Raw genomic sequence first — 22,438 nt, forward strand, 5'->3', positions numbered from 1 at the left:
CATTGCACAGTAAGAACCGCAAACCAACAGTCAAGCATGATGGTCGTAGTGTGATGGTTTGGGGACCGCAGGACGAGACTGCCGAGTGCTGAAGAGAGTAGCGAGTAAAAATAGTCTGAAACACTCACTACCGAGTTCCAAACTGCCTTTGGAAGCAACGTCAGCAACTGTTAGTCCGAAAACCTTAATAAAATGGGTTATGAGCTTCATGAAAAGGGTTTCCATGGCAAAGCAGCAGCACACAAGCCTAAGATCACCATGCACAATGCCAAGCATCGGATGGAGTGGAATAAATCTCGCTGCCATGGGACTTTGGAGCAGTGGAAATACGTTATCTGGAGTGATGAATCACGCTTCACCATCTGGCAGTCAGTGCAGGAGAACTCTACCTGAATGGAAGCAAGTACCCACAGCAATATTCCAATATCTAGTGGGAAGGCTTCCCAGAAGAGTGGAGGCTGTTGTAGCAGCAAAGGGGGGACCAATTCCATATTAATGCCCATGATGTTTGACGAGCAGGTGTCCACATACTTTTGGCCATGTAGTGTATTTTCGGTGTACATATTAGGACAGGCAAAATTGTATACAATCCAAGTCTGACCTGAAGAAAGTCCCCTCTTTGTTTATGCACCGTAGAAAGAAGGTGGGGTAAGTTGTGTGTCTGTGTGTAATGTGCATGAAAGTTACATGACTACCAATCATCATTTCTATGGTGAACCAGCGATACAACAACCTAATGCCCCCTAGAGCTTTGAGGCAGGATCTTATCTATAAACTCCTCAAAGACCTGGGGGCTCTCTCTCTTCTCTTCCCTCTCTCTAGGTGCTCTCTCTCTCCTCTTCCCTCTCTCTAAGGGCTCTCGCTCTCCTCGTACCTCTCTCTGAGGATTCTCTCTCTCTCCTCGTCACTCTCTCTAGGGTCTCTCTCTCTCTCTCTCTCTCTCTCTCTCTCTCTCTCTCTCTCTCCTTGTCACTCTCTCTAGGGTCTCTCGCTCTCTCTCTCTCTCTCTCTCCTCGTCCCTCTCTCTAGGGTCTCTCTCTCTCTCTCCTAGTCCCTCTCTCTAAGGGCTCTAGCTCTCCTTGTTTCTCTCTCTAAGGGCTCTCTCTCTCCTCTTCCCTCTCTCTAAGGGCTCTCTCTCTCCTCTTCGCTTTCTCTAGGGTCTCTCTCTCTCTCCTCGCCCCTCTCTCTAAGGGTTCTCTCTCTCCTATTCTCTCTCTCTAAGGACTCTCTCTCTCCTCTTACCTCTCTCTAGGGTCTCTCTCTCCTCTTCCCTCTCTCTAGGGTATCTCTCTCTCTCTCCTCTTCCCTCTCTAGGGTCTCTCTCTCTCTCCTCGCCCCTCTCTCTATGGTCTCTCTCTCTCTCCTCGTCCCTCTTCTCACGGGCTCTCTCTCTCTCGCTCACTCTTCCCTCTCTCACAGAAAGAAAGCATGTGGCTCTTCAAGGAGTAATTTCCACATGGTGGATGAAACCCTTGAATGGGACATAACCTAGCAGCTGTAGTGGAGCTGGTGGAGAGTTTCAAGTTCCTCTGTGTCCACATCACTAAGGAATTAATGTGCAACACACACATGCACACAGTTGTGAAGTGAGCATGACAGCGCCTTTCCCCATCAGGAGGTTGAAACGATTTGGCATGGGCCCTCAGATACTCAACAAGTTATACAGCTGCACCATTGAGAGCACCTTGATTGGCTGCACCACCTACTGCAAGGCACTGCAAGGCACCCAACCACAAGGCAGTGAGTACGGCCCAGTACATCACTGGGTCAGAGCTCCTTGCCATCCAAGACCTTTATTCCAGGCGATGTCAAAGGAAGGCCCTAAAAAATGTCAGACACCAGCCACCCAAGTCATAGACTGTTCTCTCTGCTAACGCATGGCAAGCGGTACCGGAGCACCAAGTCTGGAACCAACAGGACCCTGAACAGCTTCTACCCCCAAGCCATACAACTGCTTAACAAAACTGCTAAATAGCTAATCAAATGCCTACACGGACTACCTGCATTTACCCTTTTTTTCACTAACTACCTTGCTCTGACTCTATATATGCACCCACACGCACACGCACACACACACACACACACAAACTGACACCCCAACACACATATACACACTACTTAGGCCCACACACACATAACATGCACACATGCATAGTGGCACAACACACACTCACACACACACACTGCTGCTGCCACAGCTGAGTCTATTATCTATCCTGTTGCCTCGTCACTTTACCCCTACCTAGATGTACATAGCTACCTCAATTACCTCGTACCCCAGCACATCGACTCAGTACTGGTACTACCTGTATATAACCATGTTATTACCTCATACCCCTGCACATCAACTCAGTAATGGTACTCCCTGTATATAACCATGGTATTACCTTGTAACCCTTCACATCGACTCAGGACTAGTACTGCCTGTGTATAACCATGGTATTACCTCATACCCCTGCACATCGACTCAGTACAGTTACTCCCTGGATATAACCATGGTATTATTCATTATTCACTGTGTATTATTTACTCATGTCACAATTTCGACTTTATCTTTTTTATCCTTAACTCTGAATTGTTGGAAAAGGACCCGTAAGTAAGTATTTCACTGTTAATCTACACCTGCACGTGACAAATAGCATTTTATTTTATTCATTGAGCCAAGACATAAGGATACAGTCATTTTGCAACCCAAGCGTCAGCGTCAGCGTCTACGTGTAGAGAGTCTTCAAGGCATGCAGAAACCCCACATTCCGTTTCCACAACTCATTGTTAAAGCAGACACAAATGCACGACTTGGTCTACTGCTCTGACAGTACAGGCCTGAAGGGACTGAGGATCAATGGCTTGAACTAATAAGACCAGACCCAATGTCCTAATGTTCTGTTATTCTTTCGAGTTGGTCTTTTCTTATTTGTCCATGTCCAATAATTGGATTTGTGTCTGAATAGTCAAAATGATCATGCAAAATGTCTGTGCAAATTTGAAAAGCCTTTCTTCGTTTAACAAAAGGGAAACATTGGACTCTAGAATCAAGTTTACAAGTCAGGATTAGACCTTTGCTAATACTCACCCACTCAACTATAATCCACTATGCTGACTAAGTCAACATCCTTTACCAGGACACAAATTACTCCATAACAGGCTTACCAGGACAACATTGCTAACCAGCACAACATGGCTTATTAGGACAACAAATGCTGCAAGGACTTATATTACACTGGCTCCCCACACACAGCACTTTTGTAACCGTCTAAAGAGCAAAGTGGTCAATACTCTAAATACCGACCTGGATTCATTGCTGAATAACTGGGGCAGAGAGAAAGAAGGGGGAGGTGGCAAAGTCGTCGTGAGGACACCTCAAAGTGGCTGATGAAGGCAAAACACACAATCGATGGCCCTGCCATTGCTCCCTTATCATTCTTATCAGGTTTTACAATATAGGCAGGTTATTTCAGTTTAGAAATACAGCTGAAGTCGGAAGTGTACATACAATTAGGTTGGAGTCATTAAAACTCATTTTTCAACCACTCCATAAATGTCTTGATAACAAACTATAGTTTTGGCAAGTCGGTTAGGACATCTGCTTTGTGCATGACACAAGTCATTTTTCCAACAATTGTTTACAGACAGATTATTTCACTTCTAATTCAGTGTATCACAATTCCAGTGGGTCAGAAGTTACATACAGTTGACTGTGCCTTTAAACAACTTGGAAAATTCCCAAAAATGATGTCATGGCTTTGGAAGCTTCTGATAGGCTAATTTACATTATTTGAGTCAATTTGAGGTGTACCTGTGGATGTATTTCAAGGCCTTCCTTCAAACTCAGTGCCTCTTTGCTTGACATCATGGGAAAATCAAAAGAAATCAGCCAAGACCTCAGAAAAAGAATTGTAGACCTCCACAAGTCTGGTTCATCATTGGGAGCAATTTCCAAACACCTGAAGGTACCACGTTCATCTCTACAAACAATAGTACGCAAGTATAAACACCACGGGACCACGCAGCCGTCATAACACTCAGGAAGGAGACACGTTCTGTCTCCTAGAGATGAACGTACTTTGGTGCGAAAAGTGCAAATCAATCCCAGAACAACAGCAAAGGACCTCGTGAAGATGCTGGAGGAAACTGGTACAAAGTATCTATATCCACAGAAAAACGAGTCCTATATCAACATAACCTTAAAGGCCGCTCAGCAAAGAAGAAACCACTACACAAAACTGCCAAAGAAAAGCCAGACTACGGTTGCAACTGCCCATGGGGACAAAGATCGTACTTTTTCTAGAAATGTCCTCTGGTCTGATGAAACAAAAATAGAACTGTTTGTCCATAATGACCATCGCTATGTTTGGAGTAAAAAGGGTGATGCTTGCAAGCCGAAGAACACCATCCCAACCGTGAAGTACAGGGGTTGCAGCATCATGTTGTGGGGGTGCTTTTCTGCAGGAGGGACTGGTGCACTTCACAAAATGGATGAAATCATGAGGCATGAGGAAAATAATGTGGATATATTGAATCTCAAGACATCAGGAAGTTAAAACTTGGTTGCAAATGGGTCTTCCAAATGGACAATGACCCCAAGCATACTTCCAAAGTTGTGGAAAAATGGCTTAAGGACAACAAGTCAAGGTTTTGGAGTGGCCATTACAAAGCCCTGACCTCAATCCCATAGAACATTTGTGGGCAGAACTGAAAAGGTGTTTGTGCGAGCAAGGAGGCCTACAAACCTGACTCAGTTACACCAGCTCTGTCAGGAGGAATGGACCAAAATGCACCCAACTTACTGTGGGAAGCTTGTGGAAGGCTACCCAAAATGTTTGACCCAAGTTATACAATTCAAAGGCAATGCTACCAAATACTAATTGAGTGTATGTAAACGTCTGACCCACTGGGAATGTGATGAATTAAATAATAGCTGAAATAAATAATTCTCTACTATTTTTCTGACATTTCACGTTCTTAAAATAAAGTGGTGATCCTAACTGACCTAAGACAGGGAATTTTTACTGCGATTTAATGTCAGGAATTGTGACAAATTGAGTTTAAATGTATTTGGCTATGGTGTCTGTAAACTTCCGTCTTGAACTGAATTTAATTAGATGGAAGTGAAAGTTCAGTAGTCAAACCATGCAGTAGAAATGGGATCCATGCTGGGATGTCTGGTGCTAAAATGTCTTAATGACATTTAGGATACAAACTGTGCCTTTTATATAGACCTTTTAAACTGTCAAAACAATAACATGTTCTGCAGCAATGGATGTTCCCGAGTAAACATCTGGTGCTGCAGCTCGCCATAATTGCTAACTATCTAGTTAGTTGGCTAGCTAAATTATAGATTCGTACTTCTTGATCCGACACAAAAATGTAACATTAATTATATACACACATTGACTTGTTTGCTACCAGATCCACTCAACAAAATCATCAGACAAGATAGATTTCTCTCACGACAGCCAACAATATAAATAAACAACATTTTTCTATCGTACGAGTGCAGTGTTTGACGGCCACATTTTATACATCAAAGTTAGCTAGCAGCAGTAATTACCCCACTATCAACCACTCTCTCCCCCCTCACTTTTTTGCTCACTTATTTTCTATTAAGATACATACCGTAGTTTTAATAAACTTGTTGCTTGTGCTAGGCATGTATTATCGTTCTCACATTATGAGACTAAGCCAGTGGTTTGTTTGCATGTAGTAAAACAAATACTAGCGCTGACACCATGTGGCGATAATGTTGAACTGCATACTAAATACACCAGGATGATACATTACATGAAGCAAACAAATTGCAACTATTTCAAGCAACATGTATTTTGAAATGAAATCAAATTAACCTTAATATTACTTTCTACACCCTCTTCACAGTGATATTTGCTAATAATGTCTCTCTCCCGAGCATGTCATCTTTAAGACCTACTTTCATTACAAGGGTAGGGCTTGCTCTAATCCATTTCATGATGGCATGTCCAGTAGCTGTAGAAATCAAATCTGGTAGCCTTTAATTTGGTTACCCTCATTAATTGTCTAATGAAAAAAAACACACACACACTGATCTTGCCCATATCAATCCAGCCATTTATTTTTATTAGCAAATTATTAACACAGACAACTTCTCAGATGTGTGAGTGCTTTTCCTACTTCTAATAGTATCATTTCAAATGCAGAAAACGTCTCTGTAAAATGTAAACAATGTGTGAGGATTTGAGAATCCTGTTTCAGCATACAAATGACAAGCCACATGTACAAGTGCCAATACTAATCCCATCATTTGTCTGCAATGGACGTGCCCATGAGGTCAATACTAATCCCATCATATGTCTGCATTGGACGTGCCCACGAGGCCAATACTAATCCAATCATATGTCTGCATTGGACGTGCCCACGAGGTCAATACTAATCCCATAATATGTCGGCATTGGACGTGCCCATGAGGCCAATACTAATCCCATCATATGTCTGCATTGGGCGTGCCCACGAGGCCAATACTAATCCCATCATATGTCTGCATTGGACGTGCCCACGAGGCCAATACTAATCCCATCATATGTCGGCATTGGACGTGCCCATGAGGCCAATACTAATCCCATCATATGTCTGCATTGGGCGTGCCCACGAGGCCAATACTAATCCCATCATTTGTCTGCATTGGACGTGCCCACGACGCAGACACTAATCCCATCATATGTCTGCATTGGACGTGCCCACGAGGCAAACACTAATCCCATGATATTTCTGCATTGGGAATGCATGCCAAAAATAATCTCACATCCACTGTAACCAAAAGGGTAGACCACGTATAGTGGTGGCAAGAGAAAAATCCCCTGGAGATTGACCACAGTGAAGGGTAATTTTTACATTGGCTGCAAAGTGGCTATGTAATGTATGAGTTCCATCCCTGTATGGCTGACCAGGCCAGGACACAAACCCTTATCAAATTACACATGTAGCTAGCATGCCAACAACTAGAGGAGGACAGTGAGTGTAGCAGAATTAAGCAAATCGGTGCGCAAAATCGCAGGAGGAGATCCTCCAGAGCCGAGATGCTTACAGTATAAAAAAATATATACATTCATGATAGACAGGTGGAGCCACTAGGGGGAACGACATCACATCACAGGGCTAGTAGAACTCAACTGCAGCTCACCTCTGCTACAGTCACACCGTTTTCACCTCTTCCTATGCCCCCGACAGTATAACTCAGCCACCGACTGTGATCAGAGTCAATGTAGCAGAATTAAATACCCACAAAATTAATAATGTGGGTGCAAGATTGATTCAGTTGACACAATCTGCTTTGCTGGCTGCTGATATTAATGAGGAGGTCAGTGAGTGTAGCAGAGGGGTGAGTGTGTTGAGGTCGATGTGGAGAAGGAGGAGATCAGTGAGTGTAGCAGAGGGGTGAGTGTGTTGAGGTCGATGTGGAGAAGGAGGAGGTCAGTGAGTGTAGCAGAGGGGTGAGTGTGTTGAGGTTGATGTGGAGAAGGAGGAGGTCAGTGAGTGTAGCAGTGGGATGAGTGGGTAGCACATGTGAGCTAGTTCACAGGTGAGTGCTATTCTCTTGAGAGCTGAGACCTAAAGAACTGTTATCATAGCCCAACCAAGATCATGTTTTGGAATGATAATGAATGGTGCTTTGTGGGTATGAAGTGCTGTTGTGGACAGGGGATCCTAGGTCGGCCATACAGGGATTGTTACACCCACACCAATTATCAAAGACACCAGAGAGTGAGTGATAACCAAATAAAACAGACACACATGAGATGATTGAATAGTTAAATGATGTGTCTAATACAAAAAATAAACAGAATGTCAGTGTTGGGCTGGAACAGAAACCTGCAAGCCAAGTAGCTCAATCTATAGGAGCAAGATTGGCCATACATGTTCTGGGTATATGCATGGTTACTTTTAACATAATTGTTGTGGTCCTACAACCAATTCTAACAGTAAACCAGTACCATATATAACCCGTTGGCAATATGAACTGCAGTCTCTCCAGGACTAGGGACTTTCTTTGGGACCTTCATCCACAGACACGGTTTAGCAGCTTCACAGGTCTCTGTATCTGAGATGAGTGTAAACAGAAATTAGACCAGGACCTTCTTCATTATTCTCAAGTGATATAAAATGTTATATTTCGTTGCAATTGAGTTTTGTCATTGTCATAGTTCTCCCTTTGGTACGGGACATCTGTTAATTAGCTAGTTAGCTTAGCAACTTGCTAGGTAGCTGACATGTTTTTAGCTGATCAAGCTAACGTTTGTGTAATTCAAAAAACTAATATTTGATGGCTGTCGATCCTATTTAAATATAGCTAGCCAGCTACCTGACATTACCTAGAGTAGATGGTTAACTTGATAAAAAACGTACCCCTTCTGCTACACATGATCCTGGCTCTTTCACCTCCATTTAAAATTTTCCCAGGACGTAAAGACTATCCCATCCATGAATACTAAGGTCAAAAATGTTCATTTTGACCTTGAGAAAACAACTAGACTAAGCTAGCTAGCTGTTTACAGCCATGACGGAACAGCTGTTGTGTTGTGTATAAATGCACCGGAAGTTCTTTGGCGTTCCAGAGTTCACTTCCGCTCCTCCTAAAAAATATGTTAAAAAGGTCTATAAGTGGAAGGTCTCATAACTTTCAAGTCCTCTATGTTTGAAATTCTATTCTACAACAAAAAGCACATTGAATCTCAAATTTGTTCTAAATTCACATATTTGTTGCACCAGTCAATCCCCTCCAACATAACTGCAGCTGATGGCATATTATAATAATCTTTGATGTTTTCAAAGCCAAATGTTACCCTCTCTCTGTTCTCCTTCTGCAAACATAATAGTGCTTAAGTAAACGTGCTGTCAGGATGGCATTTCAGTGCTATTGTTGGAATTCAATATGTGTGAGAAGCCAAGCTGTGGCAGACTGATAGTGTCACAACACCTTACTGTGGCCTCCCACGCCTTGTGGTGGCATACTGGGCTTGTGTGGAGCCTGAGAAGACCTGGACAGATATTAAAGGCATCAAACCTCAGTTCAAGTTCAAACCTGGGGTGCCTTCACTTAAGTCAGACAGACAACCTGAGGTAATTGGATCTTCTGTTTTTCATGGATTGAGGCCAACAGATGTCTATTCTCCCCCTTTCCATCACAACTACCATTTGGCACAAAGTCCTCTCACCCTGCTCTCACCCCTTTGACTCTTACTAAAGCTTCATGTCGACACAAGCAGGAGAAGCAAAGGGGACTTTGCTGGAGGTGGCCCTCAGACTCCAGTCCCCACAGCTCACTCAAAGGTCACGCTCGAAAGTGACATAGGTGGCAAGGTCAGCGTCAATGGAAGTCGTCCGTGATCTGTCCTCAAACCTCAACCTCTCCCTGTGTGCTCTTTCAAGATGGATTTGCGCTGCCACCAGCGGTCACTGCCACCCACCACAGAAGCAGGGAACAGAGGATGCGGCCACGCCATGCCCTCACTGGCGACATTGTGCAGTGCGACAAGGGCACTGTGCTGGGTTCATGCACTGAATAGTAAAAAGTTTCCTTTTGATTGTTATTTTTGGTGGAAGAACTGCAAACCCCCACTATCTTTAGCAGCACTGGTGCTACAAGCGGGCCACATTTAAGAGAACTAGAGATGCTCCATTTCACAAACCAATGTTTGGCTGACTTTGATGGGATTCAATGAGTCGGAGGGTAATTGGGAGGAGCGGTGTCCATGATGATGGGAGTTTTACAATGCTGATGAGTAAACATATTCCATAAATGGCCCAGCTGTTGTAGTGTATGGTGTTTTGTTTTATCAGGAAAATAGGGGGGGGGTCCTTAACAGCTTCTACCCCAAAGCCATAAGACTGCTGAACAATTAATCAAATGGCCAACAGATTGTTTACATGTACAATCATTTGTTTTTTTACACTGCTGCTACTCACTCCCTGTTATCTATTCATAGTCACTGTACCCCTATCTACGTGTACAAATTACCTTCACTAAACTGTACCCCTGTTCATTGACTCAGTACCGGTATGCCCTGACCTGAGAGAGCCTTTATGTCTCTATTTTGTTTTGGTCAGGGTGTGATTTGGGTGTGATTTGGGTGGGCATATGGGTGGGTGATTTGGGTGGGCATATGTTTTGTTTTCTATGTTTCTTTATGTCCATGTTTTGGCCGGGTATGGTTCTCAATCAGGGACAGCTGTCTATTGTTGTCTCTGATTGGGAATCATACTTAGGTAGCCCTTTTTCCCTCGTTCAGTGTGGGTAGTTATCTTTGTTAGTGGCACTTAGCCCTGTAAGCTTCACGGTTGTTTTGCGTTTCTTGTTTGTTGGCTACATAAAAAAAAGAGAAATGTACGCTTACCACGCTGCACTTGGTCCTCTTCCAACGACAACCGTGACAGAACTACCCACCACCAAAAGACCAAGCAGCGTGAGCCAACCTGAAGGACGAGCTGGACCAGGGAGGAGAGAATGGCAGGGGACAACACCCGGTCACGGAAGCCCAAGAAGCAGCTCCAAAAAAATGTTTTGGGTGGGGGCACACTGGAAGATTGTCGGAGTTTAGACCTGAGCCAACTCCCCGTGCTTACCGTGGGGAGCATGTGGTTGGTCGGGCACCGTGTTATGGGGTGATGCGCACGGTGCCTTGAGTGAGCGTCCAGCGTCCTGCATTTGCCGGGTGGAAGTGGGCATCCAGCCAGAACAGGTTGTGCCAACTCTGCGCTCGAGACCGCCAGTGCGCCTTCACGGCCCAGTGTATCCGATGCCCGCCCCACGCACCAAGCTTCCTGTATGTCTCTCCAGCCCGGTGAGTCCTGTGCCTGCTTTAAGGACCAGGCCTCCTGTGTGTCTCCCCAGCCTGGTGAGTCCTGTGCCTGCGCCCAGAACGAAGACTCCAGTGATGAACCTTGGCAAGAAACCTCCAGTGATGATCCATGGCAAGAAGCCTCCAGTGATGATCCATGGCAAGAAGCCTCCAGTGATGATCTATGGCACAAAACCAGCAATGATGATCCATGGCATGAAGCCTCCAGTGATGATCCATGGCACGAATCCTCCAGTGATGATCCATGGCACGAAGCCTCCAGTGATGATCCATGTCCATGGCACGAAGCCTCCAGTGATGATCCATGTCCACGGCACGGAGCCTCCAGTGATGATCCATGGCACGGAGCCTCCAGTGATGATCCATGGCACGGAGCCTCAAGTGATGATCCATGGCACAAAGCCTCCAGTGATGATCCATGGCACGAAGCCTCCAGTGATGATCCATGGCACGAAGCCTCAAGTGATGATCCATGGCAAGAAGCCTCCAGTGATGATCCATGGCACGAAGCCTCCAACGAGGAGGCCAGCGACGGCCTCCAGTCCGGAGCCTCCAGCGACGGTCTCCAGTCTGGGGACCCCAGCGACAGTCTCCAGTCCGGGGCCCGCGGCGAGGGTGCCCACACCAGAGGTGCTACCAAAGTGGGGTGAGGCAGAGTTGGAGTAGGGTCTATGTCCCGCACCAGAGCCGCCACCGCGAATAGATGCCCACCCGGACACTCCCCTGTAGGTTCAGATTTTGCGGCCGGAGTCCGCACCTTTGGGGGGGAGGTACTGTCACGCCCCGACCTAGGAGATTATTTTTATGTGTCTATTATGGTTTGGTCATTGGGTGTGATTTGGGTGGGCATTCTATGTTTTGTTTTCTATGTTTCTTTATTTCTATGTTTTGGCCGGGTATTGTTCTCAATCAGGGACAGCTGTCTATCGTTGTATCTGATTGGGAATCATACTTAGGTAACCCTTTTTCCCTCCTTCAGTGTGGGTAGTTAACCTGTTGTTTTGCGTTTCTAGTTTTGTTGGCGTCATTTTAAATAAAAAGAGAAATGTACGCTTGCCACACTGCACTTTGGTCCTCTTCCAACGACACCTGTGACAGGTACCCCCTGTATATTGCCTCGTTACTGTTATTTTATTATGTTACTTTTTATAATTTTTTGCTTTTGTTTGTTTGGTTAATATGTTCTTAACGCTTTCTTGAACTGCACTGTTGGTTAAGCGCTTAAACATTGGATAATTAAACACGTCACGATAAAGTCTACACGTTTTATTTTATTTTATTTTGATATGTGGAAGCATGTGGCTAAGTAAAGCCTGAAATGTATTTATAATCAGCCTGAAATTGATTTATCAGCGGTGCATCTATCAGCCTGTCAGATATTGAATATTCACCCAAGGAATCCTTTTACCAAGAAACAGTAGAGGAGAAAGCGTGTTCAAGCCCAAATCAAATTCATTTTTGAAAGCAGATGGAAGATGGTCATTCATGTTTGTGCTAGACATGCCAACAAGACACAGCCTTTGTCTATTTTCATAATGACCTGTTTTATTCTTTCGTCCAGCCACAGTATGACAATGCCATTCAGGTTTCTCACTGTACCCGACAAAGGTCATCGTGTTAAAAAAAACTGAAACCCAATGTTGACAGAACTGCGAGCATTGATTTTCCTATTCCTTAATGGACTGTCTAAAAATATGCCGCTGTGCTCGGGCCACGTCTTCCCTTTCATACAGTTCAACCGCACTACTTCCGACAGAGAAATTATGTGCTTAACCTCCTTTAATGGCGGAATTTTTGCTTCTACAGTCTGGATAATAACATGACGATGCTAATGTTACAGTAATGTCCTGTAGAGAGCTTTTAGACAGTTGGGAAGGAGGCCTGAAGTATTGACATTTTAAGATAGTGGCATTTTAGAATACTACTGTTAATTACCCTGGACTGAAAGAAGATTGTGTAATGTCCACTTAAAGGCTGAGAACCCTATGCATCTCAGAGGCCTGCATAGAGCATGTTCTGGTAGAATTTCTGAGACTAGTTCAATTGAAATTTCTCCTCTACATCAATGTATAGTTAGCTTCTAATGGCTAGCCAACATTGAATATGACAATCTCTAGAGCGGAAGTGGGACTTCTTATTCATCACGGAAGGTCTGACAAGTCTCCTTGATGTATGAGTAGTGCATAGCTACTCTACCCATGATACTCCGATCCGTATAAGCACATCTTACATGTCCTGTATTGGCTGGGGTATAAAATATTCATCTTAAGGGGTAAAAATACAATATATTGTCAAATTTTGTTATTCAATATGTTTGGCTAATGACAAAACCATTCAAAAGAACCCTCTGCTTCTGTCTGCATACACATGTTGGATAAATTGTGAAGTAATATTGGCTATAAACTAGACTAAACAAATTCCTAATAGAAATATTAGGCATAATTCACAACTAAGCAGAAAATGTGTAATCTGTGTGGGTCCAAAAGGCATGAGATGATTGAAAATGATTTATTATAGTTAGAAGCAGGTATGTCAATCATATTTCAGCCGCCTAGTTACGTGCATGCATACTGTTTCAAACCGTAGCTGTAGGCAATAAATCAAAAGCACAGCATTTTTGCCATCAAAGTTGTTTTCTTCTCTAATGTCTACACCCAGTGAATGTGCTGTCTACAATTCAGAGTAATCACTGGGAAAATAAAAATGCCTTCTATTCGCCTTCCATACTGTAATTCAGTGGATGCATAATCCAAGTGAAATGGTAGACCAAGTCTCTGACTCCTCCCTCAGCCACCATCAGACAGCAAATATTCCTTTTACAAGGGTTGGGCAAACACACTCAAACAAGCATACACAGAAACACACACACACACACACACACACAGACACACACACACTCAAACAAGCATACACAGAAACACACACACACACACAGACACACACACACTCAAACAAGCATACACAGAAAGACACACACACACACACACACAGACACACACACACTCAAACAAGCATACACACACACTCAAACAAGCATACACACACTCAAATAAGCATGCACACACACACACACACGCATACACACACACACACACACACACACACACACACACACACACACACACACACACACACACACACACACACACACTCAAACAGGCACACTCAAACAAGCATACGCACAAACATACACACACAGACGTACACACACACACACTCAGATGCACATATACCTGGACTAAATCGTTTAGCAGATTCAAAATGCTGTGAAAGCAAAATCGGTGTTGCTAATCCACAGTGAAAAGCAGTAGAAGGCTGAATGATGTCCAAATCAGATATTCCCTTCACCATGTAACCCCGGATCAGAGTCTGTGCGTCAGTGCGGACACGGTTAACACTCAATAAAACATCAAAGAGGATGAAGCTCACAGCTCTGGACACATACAACTACACACTAAATACACACACACACACACACATATACACACACACACACACACACACACACACACATTAAATGCACGTCCGCCATAATGCTCATTAGATTACACCTATATCTGGACCGGACAAACGATAAGATGAAAAGCCAACATTGTCTTTCATGAGTAATTCCAATACCAGAGTTTTGTCACTTTAATCTCTGAACCATTAGGACAGGTACCATCCTATATACATCCACCAGCTAGCTATAAATTACAGATAAGAATTAGCCGGTCCTATTGGTGGAAATTTAGCGATTGTACCTAGGAAACGGTCATCAACTTCATTTCACCCTTTCCTGCCCATTCCACCCCCTCTACCCCTGTCGATGTCTCGCAAGAGGAGACACTTTTTATATTTTCATTTCTAGAGGCGAAGGGATTTATTGGACACCGCTTTGCATATTACATGAGGAGGCTGCGTCATATTCATCCTCCACGGCAGGTGCAGGGCTTGACAGGCACAGGCTATTTATTATTCAATTATTTTAAATATTTCAGGGCAGACAGGATGCACATGCAATCATAAATACTTCAGCCTGTTCCTACAAAGGGGCACTTGTCCGGTGTTGACAGGGAGGTGCTGTAGATTCACTACAACAATGCTGCAGTTATATTTATAAACCTATTTTATATCCCTCCATCATCCTATTAATCATTTTTATCCTCATTTACATAAAAGGACCTTGAGGAGAGAAAGCACATGCTTATCATCTACATGTTCCATCACCTTATCAGCTTAGCTTGACCAAAGATGAGCATGACAGTAAGACAGGAAAGATGCAGAACTGTTATGTGGGGCATGTAAGACATTTGGGCAGCATTCGAAACAACTAAGACATCTTGTTTGCTGTCTGCTGCGATAAAGGGAAACACAACCCTTAATATGCGGAGTAGCTGTGCAGTCGCGACTCACTGGCAGGTGGTGAACATACAAATGTAATCCCATGTCCCAAAGATATGGCCCCTACAAAGACGAAGACAAACACCAGTGGTGATTATGCCCTTCCATCCAGCATTCCTGCTGGAAGCCACCATGCAAAGACAGAGACCCCAGAGATAAACTGCTTTGCACACCGGCATCTTTTCCTTTCCAACATTCCCCCCCATACCACCCCCTCAATAACCCCCATACCACCCCCTCAACACCCCCATACCACCCCTCAACAGCCCTCCTCTACCTTCTCATCCATAGATCAAAATATCCCTCCTAGAAAAAAAGCAATCATCTTCCCACCCGTGCATCAGGAAACGGCTTGAAGAGAATGAATCGCAGAAAGGCGTTATCGCAACTTTTCACGTCCTGTTAGTGCCACTAAACAGTCTGGAGGTTAGTGAAACACATACCTTTCCGTCTGCTTCTTCTCTCTCTTTTCATCTGCTGCTGAGTGTTGCTGTTACCTAATCTGAGCAGTAGCTGGCTGGATGATACACCGGGAGAGTTGAAGATAGGTCCTTACCTTGACATGCCATCCAGGATCCTATAGTCCACAAGATTAGCTGACTGAAGCTGAGAGCTGCTCCTCCCAAAAAGGAAATTATGCTGCCCAAGTCCCCCTGGAACAGGAGCCTCTGAATTAAAAATTCCGTAAAATGTTATTTTTCCTCCTCTGAAGGATGTCCTTCACTGCTGTGTGCTCCTACTTCCTTTATTTCCCAGGTTGTGCTGTATCTTTTCTGTTGTGTCCCCCCTGGTATTCCACCTTATTAAACCCAAACATTGATTGGATCTTCTCCTCCCGTTGCAGGCAGGCAGCGATGAAGTGCGAGATCCACAGTTAGAGAACACTCCTAGTGCGCACTGGCTCCCCCGAAAGTGACTACAGGCAGTCTGTGCTCTCCACACCTAGAAAACGTGAGCTGTCCTCTGTTCAGCCCAGCATGGGGGGAGGGGGGGGGGGGGTCCCCCAGAGTGCAAACTTCGACACCTCTCACCACCCGATAGGAGTTAGTAGTGGATAGCAAACTATTCTTGTAATTTATTTCCCTCGATTTCCTCCTTAAATGTTTTCCCTCTCCAATGTACCTTATTTTGTAGCTCTACTCTCTAGAACGCTGTCTCAGAGACTGGATGCTGAGAAGTGCCGGAATAAAAGCTGCTCTCCCTCTTTCACTCTCCCCTCCCTCGCTCTCTTTCCCTCCGTCTCTCTCTCACTCACTCACACACTCCCCTTCCTGCCTCACACTGCATCTCCCATCCCCTTGTTTTATCTCCTCTCTCTTTCCTCCCTCTCTCGCTCACTCCCAGGTCTGTTGTCTGACAATTACAGCTTTGGCATTCACAGTCATGTCAGATAGAAAGGTTGGCTGCCTGCACTCCTTAGGAATCCTTAGGGATACAAATAATGGTCAGATAAATATGGATAAGAAAATAGAATGAGTAAAGAAACAACATGACAGCGAATGAAGGAATGAGGAACGAGGAAGTGTAAACCTCTGACTACATCATATTTGTTTATTTATTAACTGATAAATAGCCAGCATCCCTTCAGCATGGGGCATTTCCATCTATCTTTTATTGCACACTCCTTATAGTGGATCGGGTCAGTAGTTGATGTTGGCCAACTGTCAAGATGGATTGAAGATGGAGATGAAAATAGCAGCAGCAACAGACCAGTCTTCTGCATCGAGGCAAGGACAATCAAAGCGCTATAGCAAACTGTGGAATTATACAATTAACAGCCAAAACAAAATTTCCAGCAGTTCCCTCATACACACAGAATATTACCCTGGACGCGGAAGCTGATTTAGAGACAATAATGCACAACATTTATAAACAAATTTAGAGACAATATGCACAATATATAGAAACAAAAGAAATCTTTCCCTGGAACATTTCAAGTGGAGCAGCTGCAAGTAACCTGTCTTTAGACTTTAAATGACTAAAGGAACGTTCAGGCATTATCAGTTTGTCATGTGCCAGGCATAGTGACAGTGTATGAGGGATATTTTTAACAAACCAAGCATGAAAAATGACTGATGATTATCACCTCAGGAATGAATTGCTGGTAATTGTGCCAATGTGAGTAATATCACTTTGTTTTACTACTTTCAGTGTCCTTATCACACAATCTTGCTTGCCTAACATTTGTCCCAAAACACTCCAGTGACTGGTGCTCACTCTAGTAACAACATGTTGACAGTTAAGATAATGTTGTTACGGAAATAATTACACCGGTACACAAGCATCTTCATGTAAAGTGTTACCGTTACGGACATTAGATCATGTTTTATGTAGATTGTGATAACAGGGAGCATGACCTTGATCTCTACAAGACCCCGGAAAAAATAGCTGCTGCTTCTTCAACAGCTAATGGGATATCCAAAGAAAATGCTAAACCTCACACCTGCGTCTGGTCATCTAACTATGAAGCTGAAGGATGAAGGACCTTTAGCCTGCCCACAGGTCTTTGCTTCCTTTCCATCATCACCACTACACTTCTGTTGTTCACAATGACGGCTCCTTTCGTCCCTGTTGAACCATCTACTCTGATAGCAATGACTATGTTAGAGCTGTGTTACATTGCACCAATGATAAATAGCAATGTTCTACAGCGTTATAGAATGGGATGTCAAAGCAATCAAAGTGCAAACCTAACCCCCTTTTGTCTAATTGATATGCATAACAACCCAGCAGGGAAATGGCTAGACGTAGGCTATACTTTGACATTGGAGTCCAAGTTAAAAAGGAGAACAGTCAGACCTAAGACAGTGCTCCGTGTGGACTACAGTGGTCGCTCTACAGTGTCCTCCTGATGCGGTACAGCTCGAAGATAAGCCTTCGGGCTTAGATACCAGCACATGCCTCTCCGCATCTCATTATCCAGGTGGTGCCATTTCCAAAACAACTCTCCACGGTCCAAACCTACATTCAAAACAGCAGCGGCATGCACGCATAGTCAAGTTGCTTCGCTAATTACCTATATCCAGGGCATCCAATTACATGATCGTTATACATGCAGTAATTTGTCTGTTTCACTTTAAAAAATCAAGTATCTGGCAAAAACTGTTAAGTATGTAGAAAATAAGAAGTACTGCAAGCCACATTATTACATAGAGCCTTGATGACATACTGCAGATGAATTCCAACCTTGCCTGTACAATTTTCCTGGAATTGTAAGTGATAGCTTTACTGGAATCGGGCAACACTTACCCTGTAAGGCTTTCTTCACAGGAACATTGGCGTGTACTCATAATACTGCTTCACAATTACATCTTCCAGTATTTTACATATCATACAGACATGGTAAATAACAGGCAGATACTAACGGGAACAGCAGGATAAAAGTGTGGCCAATTGGCCACAAGAAGGACATTGTATTGGGTCTGCTCGTTGGCAACCAAGGAATAGGTTTTGTCAGTCACATGTAGGCACCTGTTCTGGACCTTATCCACAATCGCTGCGTTGCCTCCTTTGTTAACCATTCACGGTATGGGTCTGTTTGTCTTGTCTGTGTTGTCAGCCCAAAGGGTCTCACTGATTATACCTAGGGATTTCCACTAAGTGCTTGTCTGACACTTTTGCCTCAAGGAACATGAAATGGCTTGCCTCCACCCCATGGATCAACAGTGGAATTGATACTGACACATGTTAAGGCATAGCTAATTAAGGAAGCATGGCTCATTAAGCCTCATGAAGAATAAAAAAAATCTCACTTTTAAAAGTTCATATTCTGTTAACTCATACCCAAATAATGTTGTTGACTTGCCCTATACACGTATGTGACCAAAGCATACATTGGAAGAAAAATGCAAACACTTAAATCACCCCATCTCAAACTTGTATCTCAAACAGACTGTTTAAAAAATGATTGCTATTTCCTCATAGAGGATGTCTACTGGCATGCATATTTTTTATGATCGTTATACGCCCACACCATTTCAACACAAAAAAAGTTGCTTTTTTAAACCTCTACGGGATCGGTGTCCCCCCCGCGGGACGGTTGAGCTAACGTGCGCTAATGTGATTAGCATGACATTGTAAGTAACAAGAACATTTCCCAAGACATAGACATATCTGATATGGGCAGAAAGCTTAAATTCTTGTTAATCTAACTGCACTGTCCAATTTACAGTAGCTATTACATTGAAATAATACCATGCTATTGTCTGAGGAGAGTGCACAGTTATGTACCTGAAAATGTAACAATAAATCAGTTAGGCACATTTGGGGGGACAGACTTGACACAACACTTTGAACATTAATGCAATGGTTCATTGGATCAGTGAATCCTTAGCACATACACTGCTGTCATCTAGTGGCCAAAATCTAAATTGCGCTAAAATTGCAATAATGCATTCTGGCCTTTCTCTCTTGCATTTGAAATCAGATAAAAATATTTTTAAAAACACATTTTTTCTTTGTATTATCTTTTAACAGATCTAATGTGTTATATTCTCCTGTGTTAATTTTACATTTACACACACTTCAAAGTGTTTCCTTTCAAGTGGTATCAATAATATGCATATCCTTGCTTCAAGTTCTGAGATTTAGGTATGTCATTTTAGGCGAAAATTGAAAAAAGGGTATGATCCTTAACCTACTTACTGTAAATGACCTTTTTCCTTTTTTGAAAGGAAAACTATTTCACTCATATTGTAATTAATTATAGGTCTAATCTGGGAACTGTTACTTTAATATACAGCTATGAACCTCTGTTTCAGACAAAGAGAGAGGGGATTAGCAGACAGAAACAGATCTATGAATTAGTAAATGTATGCCAAGCTTCATGAAGTTTAATTTATGAACTCAGGGAACTTTTGAACACCAGACTCTTTACATGGCAGAAAAGATTCCCCAGATTATACCCTGCTGGTTTTTCGAAGTTTCAAAATTGAGGCCGGTCCCCCAAGTGTCACAGTGGCTTAGCATCTCAGTGCTAGAGGTGTCACTACAGACACTCTGGTTCGAATCCGGGCTGTATCACAACCTGCCATGATTGGGAGTCCCATTGGGCTGCACACAACTGTCTGGGTTTGGCCGGTTGTTCTTAACTGACTTGCCTAGTTAAATAAATAATTTAAAATACACAGCATACTACCCCAATTTCCATCTGGGTGAATCGTAATACATTTATGGCTGGTTTCCGGGAGACATATTAAGTCTAGTCTTGGAATAAAAAGCATGCTCAATGGAGAATCTCAATTGAAAGAGCTTTTTAGTCCAGAACTACACTTAAGATGTGTCCATGAAACCAGCCCATTAATGTTCAAAGAAGCACATCCTTTCCTGTCATGTGCCTTCCTTGTTGAATGATGTGCCAAGGACTTTTCACATGATGAGTGGAGTTTCACCATTGTGCTGGAGAAGAAATAAGTCTGCCAATTAATTAACATGGACTAAACGAGAGGTGATAAATGCAGGCTTATGAAAGAAGTTGTTTCTCAGAGATAATCATGTTTTTTCCTTTGACAGCTCTTGCGAGGGCAAAGACTCTATTCTTTTGGACTCTTGTTTTGCTGAAAGACTAGTGGAATGTAGGCCTACTGTACAATGTAAATGGGATATTAAGCAAATTCTTCCAATGGTGTACCCCCAAGGCAGCTTCAAAGAAAAGTAAGTTAAAGATCTGCTGCATTTGTGCTTGACCAAAACACAATCAATATTTTAATAAGTAATAAGTATATCACCAATATTTGCGTACATGTAGAGTACCAGTCAAAAGTTTGGACACACCTACTCATTCAAGGGTTTTTCTTTATTTGTACAATTTTCTACATTGTAGAATAATAGTGAAGACAATACAAATATGAAATAACACATATGGAATCATGTATTAACCAAAAGTGTTAAACAAATCAAAATCTACTTGAGATTTTAGATTCTTCAATGTAGCCAACCTTTGCCTTGATGGCAGCTTTGCACACTCTTGGAATTCTCTCAACCAGCTTCACCTGGAATGCTTTTCCAACAGTCTTGAAGGAGTTCCCACACATGTTGAGCACTTGTTGGCTGCTTTTCCTTCAATCTGTGGTCCAACACATCCCAAACCATCTCAATTGGGTTGGGGTCAGGTGATTGTGGACGCCGGGTCATCTGATGCAGCACTCCATCAATCTCCTTATTGGCCAAAAAGCCCTTAAACAGCTTGGAGGTGTGTTGGGTTATTGTCCTATTGAAAAACAAATGATAGTACCACTAAGCGCAAACCAGATGGGATGGCTTATGGCTGCAGAATGCTGTGGTAGCCGTGCTGGTTAAGTGTGCCTTGAATTCTAGAAATATCACTGACAGTGTCACCAACAAAGCACCACCACAACATCATCATCCAGAAATCATCCATTCACCTACGTTGCATATCACAAAGAAACGCCAGTTGGAACCAAAAATCTCACATTTGGACTCATCAGACCAAAGGACAGATTTCCACCGGTCTAATGTCCATTGCTCGTTCCTTGGCCCAAGCAAGTCTCTTCTCCTTATTGGTGTCCTTTAGTAGTGGTTTCTTTACAGCAATTCGCCCATGAAGGCCTGATTCACACAGTCTCCTCTGAACAGTTGATGTTGAGATTTGAGGTAAAGCATGGTAAAGCATTTATTTGGGCTGCAATTTCTGAGGCTGATAAGTATAATGAACTTTTCCTCTGCAGCAGAGGTAACTCTGGGTCTTCCTTTCCTGTTGCGGTCCTCATGAGAGCCAGTTTCATCGTAACGCTGGATGGTTTTTGCGACTGCACTTGAAGAAACTTTCAAAGTTCTTGACATTTTCCGCATGGACTGACCTTCATGTCTTAAAGTAAGGATGGACTGTCATTTCCCTTTGCTTATTTGAGCTGTTCTTGCCATAATATGGACATGGTCTTTTACCAAATATTCATTTTTTCTGGACACCACCCCTACCAACACAACTGATTGGCGCATGAAGAAGGAAATAAACTCCTTTAAATGAACTTTTAACAAGGCACACCTGTTAATCTAAATGTGTTCCAGGTGACAACCTCATGAAGATGGTTGAGAGAATGCCCAGAGTGTGCAAAGCTGTCATCAAGGCAAAGGGTGGCTACTTTGAATAATCTCAAATATAACATAGATTTTGATGTTAAAAATCATTCCATATGTTATTTCATAGTTCTGATGTCTTCACTATTATTTTACAACATAGAAAATAGTAAAAAATAAAGAAAAACCCT

At 43.1% G+C, this 22,438-nt stretch overlaps 1 protein-coding gene across 2 annotated transcripts in view; it reads right to left on the reverse strand.

The window, feature by feature from the left end:
- LOC110488917 (leucine-rich repeat and immunoglobulin-like domain-containing nogo receptor-interacting protein 2) overlaps window positions 1-16,497 on the reverse strand; it is a 299,614-nt gene extending 283,117 nt beyond the window's left edge. For both annotated transcript variants that reach the window (XM_021561383.3, XM_021561382.3), the window contains exon 1: window positions 15,769-16,497. The gene's annotated coding sequence lies outside the window, so the exon portion shown is untranslated. The remainder of the gene's footprint in view (window positions 1-15,768) is intronic.
- Window positions 16,498-22,438: the final 5,941 nt, after the last annotated feature.

This window comes from Oncorhynchus mykiss, chromosome 14 (genome assembly GCF_057628025.1).
Source record: "Oncorhynchus mykiss isolate SJ-2025 chromosome 14, ASM5762802v1, whole genome shotgun sequence".
In the NCBI taxonomy this organism is placed as follows: Eukaryota; Metazoa; Chordata; class Actinopteri; order Salmoniformes; family Salmonidae; genus Oncorhynchus; species Oncorhynchus mykiss.